The sequence below is a fragment of the Helianthus annuus genome, chromosome 7 (assembly GCF_002127325.2).
Source record: "Helianthus annuus cultivar XRQ/B chromosome 7, HanXRQr2.0-SUNRISE, whole genome shotgun sequence".
Lineage (NCBI taxonomy): Eukaryota > Viridiplantae > Streptophyta > Magnoliopsida > Asterales > Asteraceae > Helianthus > Helianthus annuus.
This window is the reverse complement of record NC_035439.2, coordinates 105,315,422-105,327,843: the sequence shown is the minus strand read 5'-3', so window position 1 is coordinate 105,327,843 and position 12,422 is coordinate 105,315,422. Positions and strand designations below refer to the sequence as shown.

The 12,422-nt window shown below is 32.3% G+C and overlaps 1 long non-coding RNA gene across 6 annotated transcripts; it reads right to left on the bottom strand.

Moving 5' to 3' along the window:
- Nucleotides 1-6,614: 6,614 nt before the first annotated feature.
- Nucleotides 6,615-11,732, bottom strand: LOC110908842. Of its 6 annotated transcripts, none has more exons than XR_004862306.1 (3): nt 9,101-11,732; nt 8,308-8,801; nt 6,615-8,236 (listed from the first exon to the last, which is right to left on the bottom strand). It is a non-coding gene; the product is annotated as an uncharacterized LOC110908842 (long non-coding RNA). The 6 variants fall into 6 exon arrangements; XR_004862305.1 differs by having other exon boundaries at nt 6,615-8,517; nt 8,728-8,801; XR_004862302.1 differs by having other exon boundaries at nt 6,615-8,801; nt 9,101-9,295; nt 9,698-11,732.
- Nucleotides 11,733-12,422: the final 690 nt, after the last annotated feature.

Below are 12,422 nucleotides of genomic sequence, written 5' to 3'. Positions count from 1 at the left end.
TTTGTTTTTATTTTAGTTTTTGAGTACTCCTACGGGTACTAAATAGGTAAAATCGACATGATTACTAATATAGTACGAGTACCAAATAGGTAATATTGGTACGAGTACCATAAACACCATAATATGAAAAAATATACATAAAAACTTCTAAAGGTCTATACAAAATTCGGTACCAGTACCCGTTTTTACCCGTACCGATACCGAAAGTACCGAATACTGATATCAATAAAACCGCATACAGATACATGTACCAAATACCTAAAATAGGTACGTGTACGAGTATTTGGGAAAAAAAGCTAATCCCTAGGGTCTGTTATTGATGACGATGATCTTGTGTGTTCATCTGAGATTTTTTTTATGTAAGATGTGGTTTGTTTGTTTATGTTAATTTGAGGCTTGGTTAACTGTTTGCTTCCGACGGCATGTTTGCTAATTGATAATATATATATATATATATATATATATATATATAGGGTAGGGTTCTAGAGTGAACACTAGGTTGGGAGTGAACTGTGTGAACTAATCTCGGCCATTGGATTACATCATCTAGAGATTTTTAAACAATGGCAAGATTGTAATTATAATGTTGTAACTCCCCTTTAAAATAAATGACAGAAGGGTATTTGTGTCTTTTGTAAATTGCATTTATTAAACAATATAATCAAAATCCCTAAAGTCACGCTAGTTTCCATATATACAAGATACATAGTTGTTAGTGTATACACACATGTGTACAGTCTCGCTAGTATCAGTTTATACAATATACACAGCTATTAGTTTATACACATGTGTACAGTCTTTTATACATCTGTGTATTATATTCAGAAATGGTTACATATGTGTATATTAACAATATATAGTATATTAGGCATGCATACGAGTAGATTTGTATAAAAATTATGAAATTAATGAAAATGAAACATATCACATGTATGCATAAATATATAAATTCATCACATATTCAAAAAAAAAAAAATAATGCCCAAAAATAATTACAATTTCAATCTCAGAGAATTTTTTTAATGTTTATTGAAAATTATAGAAAGTTAAAAACAATGTATTATGATATCTATATATACGAATAATAAAAGAAAAACATTATTCAAGTTAAAATTAAAACAAAATATATGGATAAAGAAATAATGGAGAAATAATTAAAAATGAGAGAGAGAGAGAGAGAGAGAGAGAGAGAGAGAGAGAAAGAGACTATATATATATATAGTGGAGGGTTCAAATGAGAAGAATTTTTTTGTAAGAAGAAAAAAGAAGAAGTTTCAACCAATAAGAATGCTTCATTTTACTTCATTTAATATTTGCATTTAATTTTAATATAAGGGTATATTGGTAAACTTACATAAATCATTAATTTGTATTCTTCTCCTTTAATAACTAACGAAGTTAAATTTGTAACCCCTTTTCAAAATATATACTTTTTCCAAATTTAAAAAAACAACTTAATTTAAAGTGTAGAATAAATTAGTAGTTGTGTACGATAAGTTACGAGCTGTGTAGGATATATTTCGAGGTGTGTAGGATAAATTTTGACTGTGTAGGATAAAATTCTATAATGTGTAGGGTATATGTAGGAAAATTTTGATTTGTGTAGGTTTTGTAGATTATATGTAGGATAATTAATGATTTGTTGACTAATTAATTAAAGAGAGAAAAATTAATGATATGAGTTATAAATGAAATAGTATTTTACTAATATGCCCTTTCTTCTTTTTCTTCTCACATTAATTTTCTTCTCAAATGAACCTTCCCCTATATATATATATACATATATATATATACACATATATATATATACATATATATATATACATATACATATATATATATATATATATAAGCACCGCATATCACCAGGTGCACCGCATGCCACTACCGACTCCCCTTGAGTTGTCGGTGACTATCTAAAATCTAGTTTGGCAAAGTAGTGAAGGCTTAATACAAGCAACCGGTGAATTCCAAATTTCTTCCTTCTTAGCCTTAAAAATTGCTTTTTTTATGCACATTTACTTTCGGGTCAAATATGATAAGTCCTTTTTCGTATATACTTTTTGGGTTGTCCTTTGTTATTTATATTCAGGTTAACAACCTATTTGGCGATGAAGAATAAGTTGTTCTTATGGTCTTTGTGACCAGTATGGCATCATAAAAGTAAAGTAAACGACTACAATGATGTGTTCGAGCCTATTCGTAACGACCTCGTAATAAGTTTCCATCCTTATCTTTGTCGTTGTTATTTAGTTCAAATATAGCATAACTGATATGCAACTTTCTTGGTTTAGAATGTCAACTTCTAACGAAGACATGGGCGTATTTGAACGGATATCACGTATTCTTCAAGATGTTGTTGTTTCTGCTAGGCGGATCAATGAGAAACTCAACGAACTAGAACTAACCGAAAGAGTTAAAATTCTTGAAAAGCAAGCCGAGTTGCAGCCTGCGATGGACGCGCGTTATGCTAGGCCTAATAATGCTATATTAGTGTATGACAAGCTGATTGTAAATTTGGTACCACTCTTGTAAACAATCAATGCTATTATATATAGTTCATGTTTTATCCGGGTTCACTTTTCAACATAATTAGTATGCTTAATGTGATTTAACCTCCCTCGTCGCGTATAAATTCACAATGAAATTATCACTTTGGGTGGTTACATGTATAGAACTAAGTTAATCGCTCTTGTAGTTGATTAAATTAAACATAAATAACCAAACATTGGTTAACCAAAAAATGTTAAATTTTTACAGAAAGTATTTTCTAAAAATTTTCAAAAACATTTTGTTATGGAACAAACAATATAAAATCAAATCTAAATTGTTAAAAAGGTTATGTGATAATTATATTTTTTGAGTTATGGAATTTTTCCACCCTTCTTCCTAATTTCCACCGGTTCATATACGAGTTGTTAGTAATCAGCCTCACATTAAAGAAACCAAACAAACAATTGTAATTCACCGAAGTAGCACCATTACAATACAACCACTATAAAGAGAAAAAAATCCATTAAAAATCTATTGTTGAAAAGAAGTCTAAAAATGAGAGAAATGTAGAACATCATACCTTGAATTTCCATGAACATCATCCTTAATCATCCCCAAAAGGACTAAAGAAGTCACAGGCCCAACATCCTTTAATATCCATCAACTTGCGAACTTGCTTTAGGACTCAATACATATTTAGAGACAAGAAATTTAAGGAAATGAAATATTTAAAACATGTTTATACCTTAAATTTCTAAAAATCTCAAAAAAGAATGATTCGATGATCCTCAAAAGACTATCCTCCATACTTGAGGGACCGAGCTTAATACTCATGGTAGAAGGTTGTGTAGAGCTAGTAATATTTGTTTCCACTATAACAAACTCATATTCTTTGTCAAGACTTACATTGTAAACTTTCTTAAAAGAACCTGTCAACTTTGTTAGCAAACAATGGAAATAAAAAGTCAGGGCTGATCACGTTAATGATTTGCCTTCGTTACCATTGAGCACTTTTGCCATGTTTTTTATAGACACGCCTTTAAGAAAATGCTTAGGTGAGGCAGCTAGACCTGGATAAGGCTAATTATCCATTGTGGTGATGTCAAGAGTGATAACATGAAAACTTAGCCGTCGAGCATAAATCGCTTCAATAACATCAGGTGTTAGACTTTTCGGGTGAAGTAGTTTTTCTACCAATTCAATAGTATCAAAACCTAATTTTAGCCTAACTCCATCCCAGTTACCCTCAGGGGAGGGGGAGGATCTGAAATACGGCTATAATCCTAAAGAAATCTTTTCCTTTTATATCTATACCAAAAACCTTAAAAATCAAGCTTATTATGCATGATTCTTTCTAATAGACCTGCGCCAAATCCTAAAAATAACACGCTAACTAGGAAACACCTTTTCTTTTGATAGTTAAAACCAGACTAATTACAGTTAGACCATAAATCATGGCTTGATGGTGTGGCTGAAAGAGAACCTTCATGTCGACTATAGAATCATATCTCATGCGAAGGGTTTGCAAAGAGGTATCAATTGGCACCCCTTTTCTAGAAACACTAATATGCATTCTATTTGGGGAACACCCATAGTGGCACGAAACCACATCCTTCTCCTCTTTTAAACTTCACCTAAGTCCTATTCTTTCTTTTTGATTTCTACATCATTCACAAGAGCCGTGTCAAAGTCCACGACCGGAGCTTTCACACACATAACATATTTTATGTGGCTTTCATGAGAAACAAATACTGGAGTATGCCCAAGTAAAAGGGGGTTTACTTTGGTTCTCACTCTTTCCTCCGTAAGACTTCGATTAGGTGGGTCGAAATCCATTCAAACGTAGGCTAACATACAACTATCTACATATTTCACGACAATCAGCCTCGACAAATTAGACACAATATCAAGTGAAGAAGTCCAGTAGGAGTAGAGTACACCCAGTCATTCTCCCTGTTTTTAGTACGATTAGAACCAAAATCATAGGATGTGGTTCCCCTTGGACACAAATGGGGGAGTCCACAAAAGATATACTAAGTTTATTAGTATATAAGAAATCGTTCATAATGATAACGGTGTTGGGGATTTCAAAATACTTATCCATCCAAGGTTTAAAGTTTTGGAAACATTGGTTGTCCATGGCCAATCCTGCTTGAATAATAAAGATACATGTTAAAGAGTGTTGGTGATGGAGTTACACTAAGAAGAAGAAGAGGAAGAGGAAGAGGAAGAGGAAGAGGAAGAGGAAGGAGGAGGAGGAGGAAAAATAAGAAGAAGAAAATGAAAACATACACAAGTGAAAGCTGGAGCTTTTATCTATTTATACCACCTACTTCACCTTTGTCTTTATAAATTTTTATACATATAAGTAAAAAGGAATATCTATAATTATTTAAAAAAATTCAGTTGACATATCTCCTACCAATAAAAATAAAAGGTTAGTGGTAGACTAGACTAAGTTACTTTTTTTAACCGTAAATTTAGATTACTGACAGACCATTGGAGTATTCTTGTACCACCAACAGGACCACTCGATCATATCCATCTCCACTAGGCATAATGCGCTTATACACTAATTCAAGAAGAAACCCAATAAATATGAGAACCCCCCTTGTTGGAATCGAACCCAAAACCTATTGGTTTTAAAGCCTTATCCCACCCTAACGATGCCACTCGACTATTAAGCCATGGACACTAGACTAAGTTACTAATGACTAGCATTACATCCCTACAATTTTAAAGTAATCAACTATTTATTTTATTCTTTTGAAAAGCAAACAACTACGTATTTATAACCTTCATTACTTCACATTTAACTTTTAATTTTGTTTTTAATGTAAACAATGAATATATTTTTTCAAGGAAATAAAAAGTGTACAAATACCAGAAAAAAAAAACTACTTTAGCCTTAATTCAAACTCTATATTAACCATACAACCTATAATATTACAACTCTTTAAAAGATTATGATATTATATAACTATAAGAAATCAAACTAACTATATATTTGTTCAACAACCTATTATATTGCAACTTTTTGAACACTTATAGGATTATATTATTATAAGAAACTAAGAATAAAACATGCACAAGGAAATTTTAAAAGGCATTTGAGATGAACTTATCATGAGATATCTTCAAAGAAGAAGAAAAATAAAACATGCACTAGTGAATATATGAAAATGGAAGGAAACACACAATTAAAAAAAGTTTATAAAGTTGTGACTTAACATTTTTATGATATGTTTGTGATTTTGAATTTTATACTTCATATTGTTAAATTTTAGTTTACTTTTTCGTGCAACTTTGAAGCCATGTCAAGACAAAAGCTTGTGTTTGGGCTTTAAAGCCATGTCAAGACAAAAGCTTATCATCTTGTGTTTTTATCTTTAGTGGTAACATGCCAACTCATTAAATATTATTATTATTTTATTATACATATTAATTTGCTTTCTTTATAAATAGTACTTTAAATTTAAATTTAAATTTAAATTTAAATTTAAATTTAATTTAATTGTAAATCACTATAAGGTTTCTTGATTATATATTGTACATATTAATTTGAAGTCTTTATAATAAACATTTCAAATTTGAATTTATTATACATATTAATTTGAATTCTTTATGAATAGTACCTTAAATTTAAATTTGAATTTAATTTAATTGTAAATCACTGTAAGGTTTCTTGATTGTATATTGTACATACTAGTCTAAGTACCCGTGTGTTACACGGGTAGTCTCACAATAAATTATATTATTTAACAGTGTTGACATAAATTTGAAATAAAAGAAACGTTCATTACTTATATAAATATAGATATATGTGTGTGTAAGTTCTGAAGATCATATAATTATATGTAATTGATACATAGGGATACCAGAGGAAAATTATTAGCTTAAAAAATTATCACCACCTTTTTAAACATGCAAGATAGCATTAAATTAAGGCAACATTTAAGAAATACTCTAGGTCATTAAGGCGAATACATTAATAAAATTAACTTAAAACGAAGAAGCAACATTTAAGAAATATGAATTCACCTCATGTACAAGATAACCGCGTCTCATTCCATTGGTATAAAGCAAAAAAAAAAAAAATTAAAAAAAATAAAATAGACGGATCATGAGGGATTTATGTTGCCATGTTGGTTCAAAGGATGCAAAGTTAGCAAGATAAAGCCAATTCCAAAAAGCAACAAACACATTCTCTCATTTGATATCACCTGCAAAAGTAATTAAACTACAACATCATGAATACATAAAACCATTGATAAAAGCTAAAATTTCAACCCAAACCAATTTTCACATGTTGTCCAATCTAACTTGGCCGTTTAGACATGTACTACGCATAATTTATTCAACCGATATGAAAAATGACCTGTTTCAACCCAAAACCATTTTCATGTGTATCTTATTGAAACAGGTCAACCGGGTACTTGCTTTTTTTTCAAGAAGAAAATAAATGAAATGACCAAATAGGTCAAAAGTATTCATATGATTACATTGTCATTAATCGTTTTATTCAAAAACTTATTCAAAAACTCTTATATTCAGACGATGACTCTTTATATACGCCTTCCAGGCTTCAAGGCTTCAGACCAACTCCTTCCAGCACAGTTGTACGCTTCTGGCCCATCTTCGCATAAGAGCAACTTTAGCTCACTTAGACTCATACGCCTTAGCCCATAAGCAAAACATTTGTTTCCTCGGCCCACAAATACAAACCATGTATTAAAAAACAATTATAACAAAAATATAACACTAACTTAAATAACATAAGTCTTTGAGATGAATGTTATGACCATATTTTAACAAATACTATCAATTCTATAACACAGGGATATAAAGAATTGATAAAATCAAAATGTGATTGTAATCATTGTATGATCTCTTTAAGCCAATAAATTAGAAAAAAAGGATCTCATTAAACATATTAGAGGGATGGTATGCACCTTGATTTTGAATGATACGAATTCACAAGCTTTATATGATGAAATTAAGCTATCTTAGCTTAGTTAGTGTTTCTTTGCAGACTCCCTGTAAATTACAAAGAAAATGGAAACAACATCGATATATCTAAATAACATGTTTTCCAAAATAACATGTTCCCCACTTCCAAAATCACTATCTCTAACATAGATTCAAACCTAAATAATCAATTCGGTATGTCACTTCATCAAAAATGCTTTGGATTCATAGTAACCTAACTATCCAATCACATGTAGATTAACAATGTTGCAAAAGCTAACTAATTTAAAAAAAGATTTCAAATCGGTTACCGTAATAGTTCTCTGTGGCTCATATGGCACTAATCAACTCAATTCTGGTATATGAAAGATTGTATGGTTATCAGGTGTAATCGCCAAAACCCTAGGTCATCGATCTTCACAAAAGAAGATCGTGTAGGGTGAATCACCTGGTTATCAGTGGTGGTGGATGCTCAGGGTGTATCACTCCTTTGTTTTTGACCAATTGGCACATGCTTGACTTCTTGAGCGATGAACAGTTGACTTATGTTGACTCCAATCAAACAGACCACCAAAGCCATTCCAACTTCCAAACAAACTCATATCAGACCTGGGTCGTCACCAAACACCTCCTGAGCATCCACCACCACTCCTCCAGTGGTTCAGGTCGGTTTCTGACACCTAGAGACACTATGAATAGACATTGTCCTCATCGACAACCAGTATAAATGGCAAGCCTCATACATCATGTTCAAGCTGTATATTTAGGAAGCAAACTGAAAGAAACAATCTTACGTTAACAATTGGTATCCTTAAAAAAAGTAACCATCACCTTCAATTATCAGACCTTCAGCATAGGAATACGACATTCGGATCCGAGTGACATCATCATCCCCACTTCGTAATCAGAGTCTTGCAAGTGTCGCCAGAGACAAATAGTTATGTCAGAATCATCTTCACATACGTCGACCACCACTATCATACACCATCATCACCGTCATCTCGCTGTCTCTCTCACGTGAATACTCTTCCCGGTTCTCTTTCTTTGTTTTGTGGACTGAAAGAAAAAACGTGTAACATGGCAAAACAAAAAGGAAAAGGCTGGTGATCAAAACCAAAAACTCAAAAAACTCAAAAAACTACACTGGCACTAAGATGATGATGCTTTATATGTATAACAAAAGTTGATTCAGAATAATAGTCCATTATTTTTAAAACTAAAAGGATTCAGGAAGTCAGGTCATATATTAGGGCAAAATCGACGAACCTGCTTGAGATGAGTATCACATGTTAAAACACCAAATCGTCTTGTTAAAGCTCAAATTACATACAATCATTTGCCTACACACAGAAAGAAATAAAATAGATGAAGATCCATGTATTACACTATATCTTATATTAAAGACCATCAAGTCTGCACAAATTAATGTATTTTAAAATTAAATGTTTTCGACAGAACATAATAACCATTTCACCATGGGTAATTGAACCATTTCATTAGTTAGAGCATATATTCAAAAGAAGTCGGTGACGCCTCTGTTCCTACATGTTAAGCCATTTGCTTTTAAAACTGTGCACACAAAAGACAGACAACTATAAACTGAATTAAAAGGATACAAAGGTAGATAATTAGAGTTTACCATGTCAGGAGATAGGCCAGCCCTATTTTCATTAGGAGTTGGGCACTGGTTCTTTCCTTTTGAAGAATATGGAGAACTATGCGTCTCGGGACTGCGAGTGTGGCTTCGGCTGCTGTAGTCATGGGGACTCATTGGCATCCATTCATGGTCCATACTATGTTCTCTTTTTTTTCAAGAGATCTTGAACGACTGCCGCTAAAAAGGGAAACAAATTAGGAAGCTACTATTAACGAATCAAAGCAAAGTTATGAAGGTGATAAAGCTTGTCCAAAGCCTATTAAGGAATTTCATGATCAATCAATTTCCCTACACTTTGTTACCAAAACACAAAATGACAATTAGCCTATTCAAAAGTAAAAAAGAAGTTAAATGTAAGACTTGAACTTATACTGCAACAATAGTAACAATCAATAAGTACAAAATCCTGATAGATAAATGTTGATATAAACAAATAAAGTAGTGTTACATATAAATAAATAAATAAAGTAGTGTTTTAACGTTATATATTGCTCTCTCTCTCTCTCTTAGAACCGGCAACCACCATCCCATCTCCGACTACAAATACTTGAGAAAATTCATGGCATGAACTGTATTTACCTCAATGTTGAGTGGCAAAATAGGGAGCCAGTACCCGGAATACTGAATGCCTTCTTAATTATAAAGAGTGTTTTGAAGCTTAGGAAGACTGAACCCCTTCATAATTAAAAAGAGTGTTTTGAAGCTTAGGACAAGCATTAATTGTAATTAAATGTTACTTATTCCTCGTATTCGATGCTATATTCTTTGGTGTAAGAATCCCACAGCTGAAAATCAAAAGTCAAAGGTTAAAGATCAAAAGTCAAACCATCTTATTTATCTTCCAAACAATAAATAAAAAGAGATTTAACATAGCTTTTCTTAGGTTTCCACTAACCAAAGTGATATCAATGTCGAGACCCCTCTTACAAAAGATGTTCTTTTAATAATTTTAGAACAAAATTTGACATTTAAATTGCAATCATAAGATATCAAGTTTTATAAACCTTACTCCCGAGCTATGGGGATGCATCTCCATTCATTAACATACAAAAGCACACACACATATATCAAGGCTAGAAATAACTTATTCCATAACACAATTGTGTCGAGTTATTGTAACTAATAATTAACAAAAATTAAAACATCATGAATTTTTAAATTGTTATTTACTTAAATTTGGGTGAAATAATAATAAGAAAACATAAAGATCCACATAACCGGCTTAAATCGGGATCTATATATGAATTAGATCAGGATCTATATATGTTTAAAATATAAAGTTATGACTATATTTTTTTCTAAAACAAACCATTTCAACCCGAACCCATTGTGATTAGCTAGTTAGCTACCCCACATCCAATTCAACCCCATCACATTTCGGACAGAGCTGTTTTGACACGAACCCTTATCATCAGTCACTTTACCAGAACCGACTATTTCAACACAGAGATTTTTAGCATAACTCGTCCCGATCTAAACCTCAACAATCAGTTATTTGAGCAAACCAAACGTTAAATTACTTGGTTTGATTGAGCTTTAAGAGCAGTAAAATTGTGACCCATTTCGCCAAGAATTGTATTATACTTAAAGCAATTTGTTCGAAAATAACTAAACCTTTCAAACAAATTATGTTAATTGGAAAACAACTATGTAAAAGGGTTATGTGATTACCTTAATCACCAAAGAAGAAGGATTAGAAAGAAATAGGTCAAGCAGACACAAAGCTCAAACATACAATCCTTCTATTGAAGTTACTTTAAAGTTGACCCATTTGAAATATATAATATTCACAAATTTAACAACCACGTAGCCTTCAACTTGTTTCGCAAGTGGCTACTTTCGATTCCTTTTACTACACGGATGAAAATAAAAAACAAATGCAATGATGGGTACCTGATATTGTATCGTTTGGAACCAAATGCTTGAAACTGAAACCATAATCAGCCACTTTATGCCAAAACAACCCCAAATTAAATTATAACATTAACCCCTTTATTTATACATATTCAAAGCAACATATTCTAATAATCTAAGTTTGACTTCTAGGTATGAATAACTAAATAAAACAATAGTCAAAATTAAAGATCATAAAAAGAGAAAGACTAACACCTTTCTTGACCAAATTGTTCCATCTCCCTGTCTCTTAATCTGTATCTTCCTCAAGGAAACGTGTCTCATATCACCGTATTCCGGGCGCCGGTAGGGATAGATGTAAGAGATCCGAATATGAATACAGATTTCCTCCTACCAATTCCGGCATCGACATTCACCGTCGTAATAGTTAATGTTGTCACAAGTCCAAGTAATCGGATAAAGTAGAAGAGATGGACACCAAAAAAATCAAATCAAACTTCAAATTAAAACTAACCTGCATGAGAATCGTAGAATGAAAGAGGAGCGATGAAGATTATAATCGCCGTGAGGTTTCAGAGGATGGTTAGTTGACGATTATAACCTGCACATTATTTTGTTGATTGTGGACGATACGTAAGTTTTTCTATTAGAAATACATTTGAGAAAGGAAAGTATTGCATAATTTTGGCAGAATTGATTGGAGAGAGAAGGCTATGTTTTGAGAAGTTGTATAGCAATTGTTGCTCTTGAAGGTGAATGAGAATTGAGGAAAAGAGAATTGCCGCTCAAAAGCTAATTGTCTGGCTAAATAGCAATGCCACATCAGCAGGAGGTGATGTGGCAAAGTTATTTTGCTTTAATATAAGAGATAGATTAATTTGAAGTCTTTATGATAAACATTTCAAATTTGAATTTAATTTAATTGTAAACCGATATAAGTCTTCATGAAACCATTCTAGGATTGGATCGCTTAGATCAAACATTATTTTTGTAAAAAAAAAAGATTAACCTTTCAAACGAAAAAAGATAACCGAGATTCACCATCAATACAATATTTCTAAGATAATTAACGTAAGATGGTTTCTAAATATTTAGGTTATGTTTGTTTTTGCTTATAATGGCTGTAAAGAGCTTATGTCTGTGGGCGGGCAGACACAAGCCTTTGAAGACTGTTTGTTTAAAAAAAAAGATCTTAAAATAGCTTTTAATAGCTTAAAAAAAGCTATGTATAATAGCTTAAAAAAAAGATCATCTTCACACAGCCATCTTCTTCCTCTTCTCCCCTGCCACCACCTCTCCTCCCACATCACCTCCACTTCTCCTGCCGACACCACCTCCGCCACCACCACCTCCACCTGCCACCACATCTCCGCCACCACCTCCTACCTCTCAGCCACCACCTCCACCACCACCATCGTCAAAACCGGACCGTAGAGAGAGAGAGAGAGAT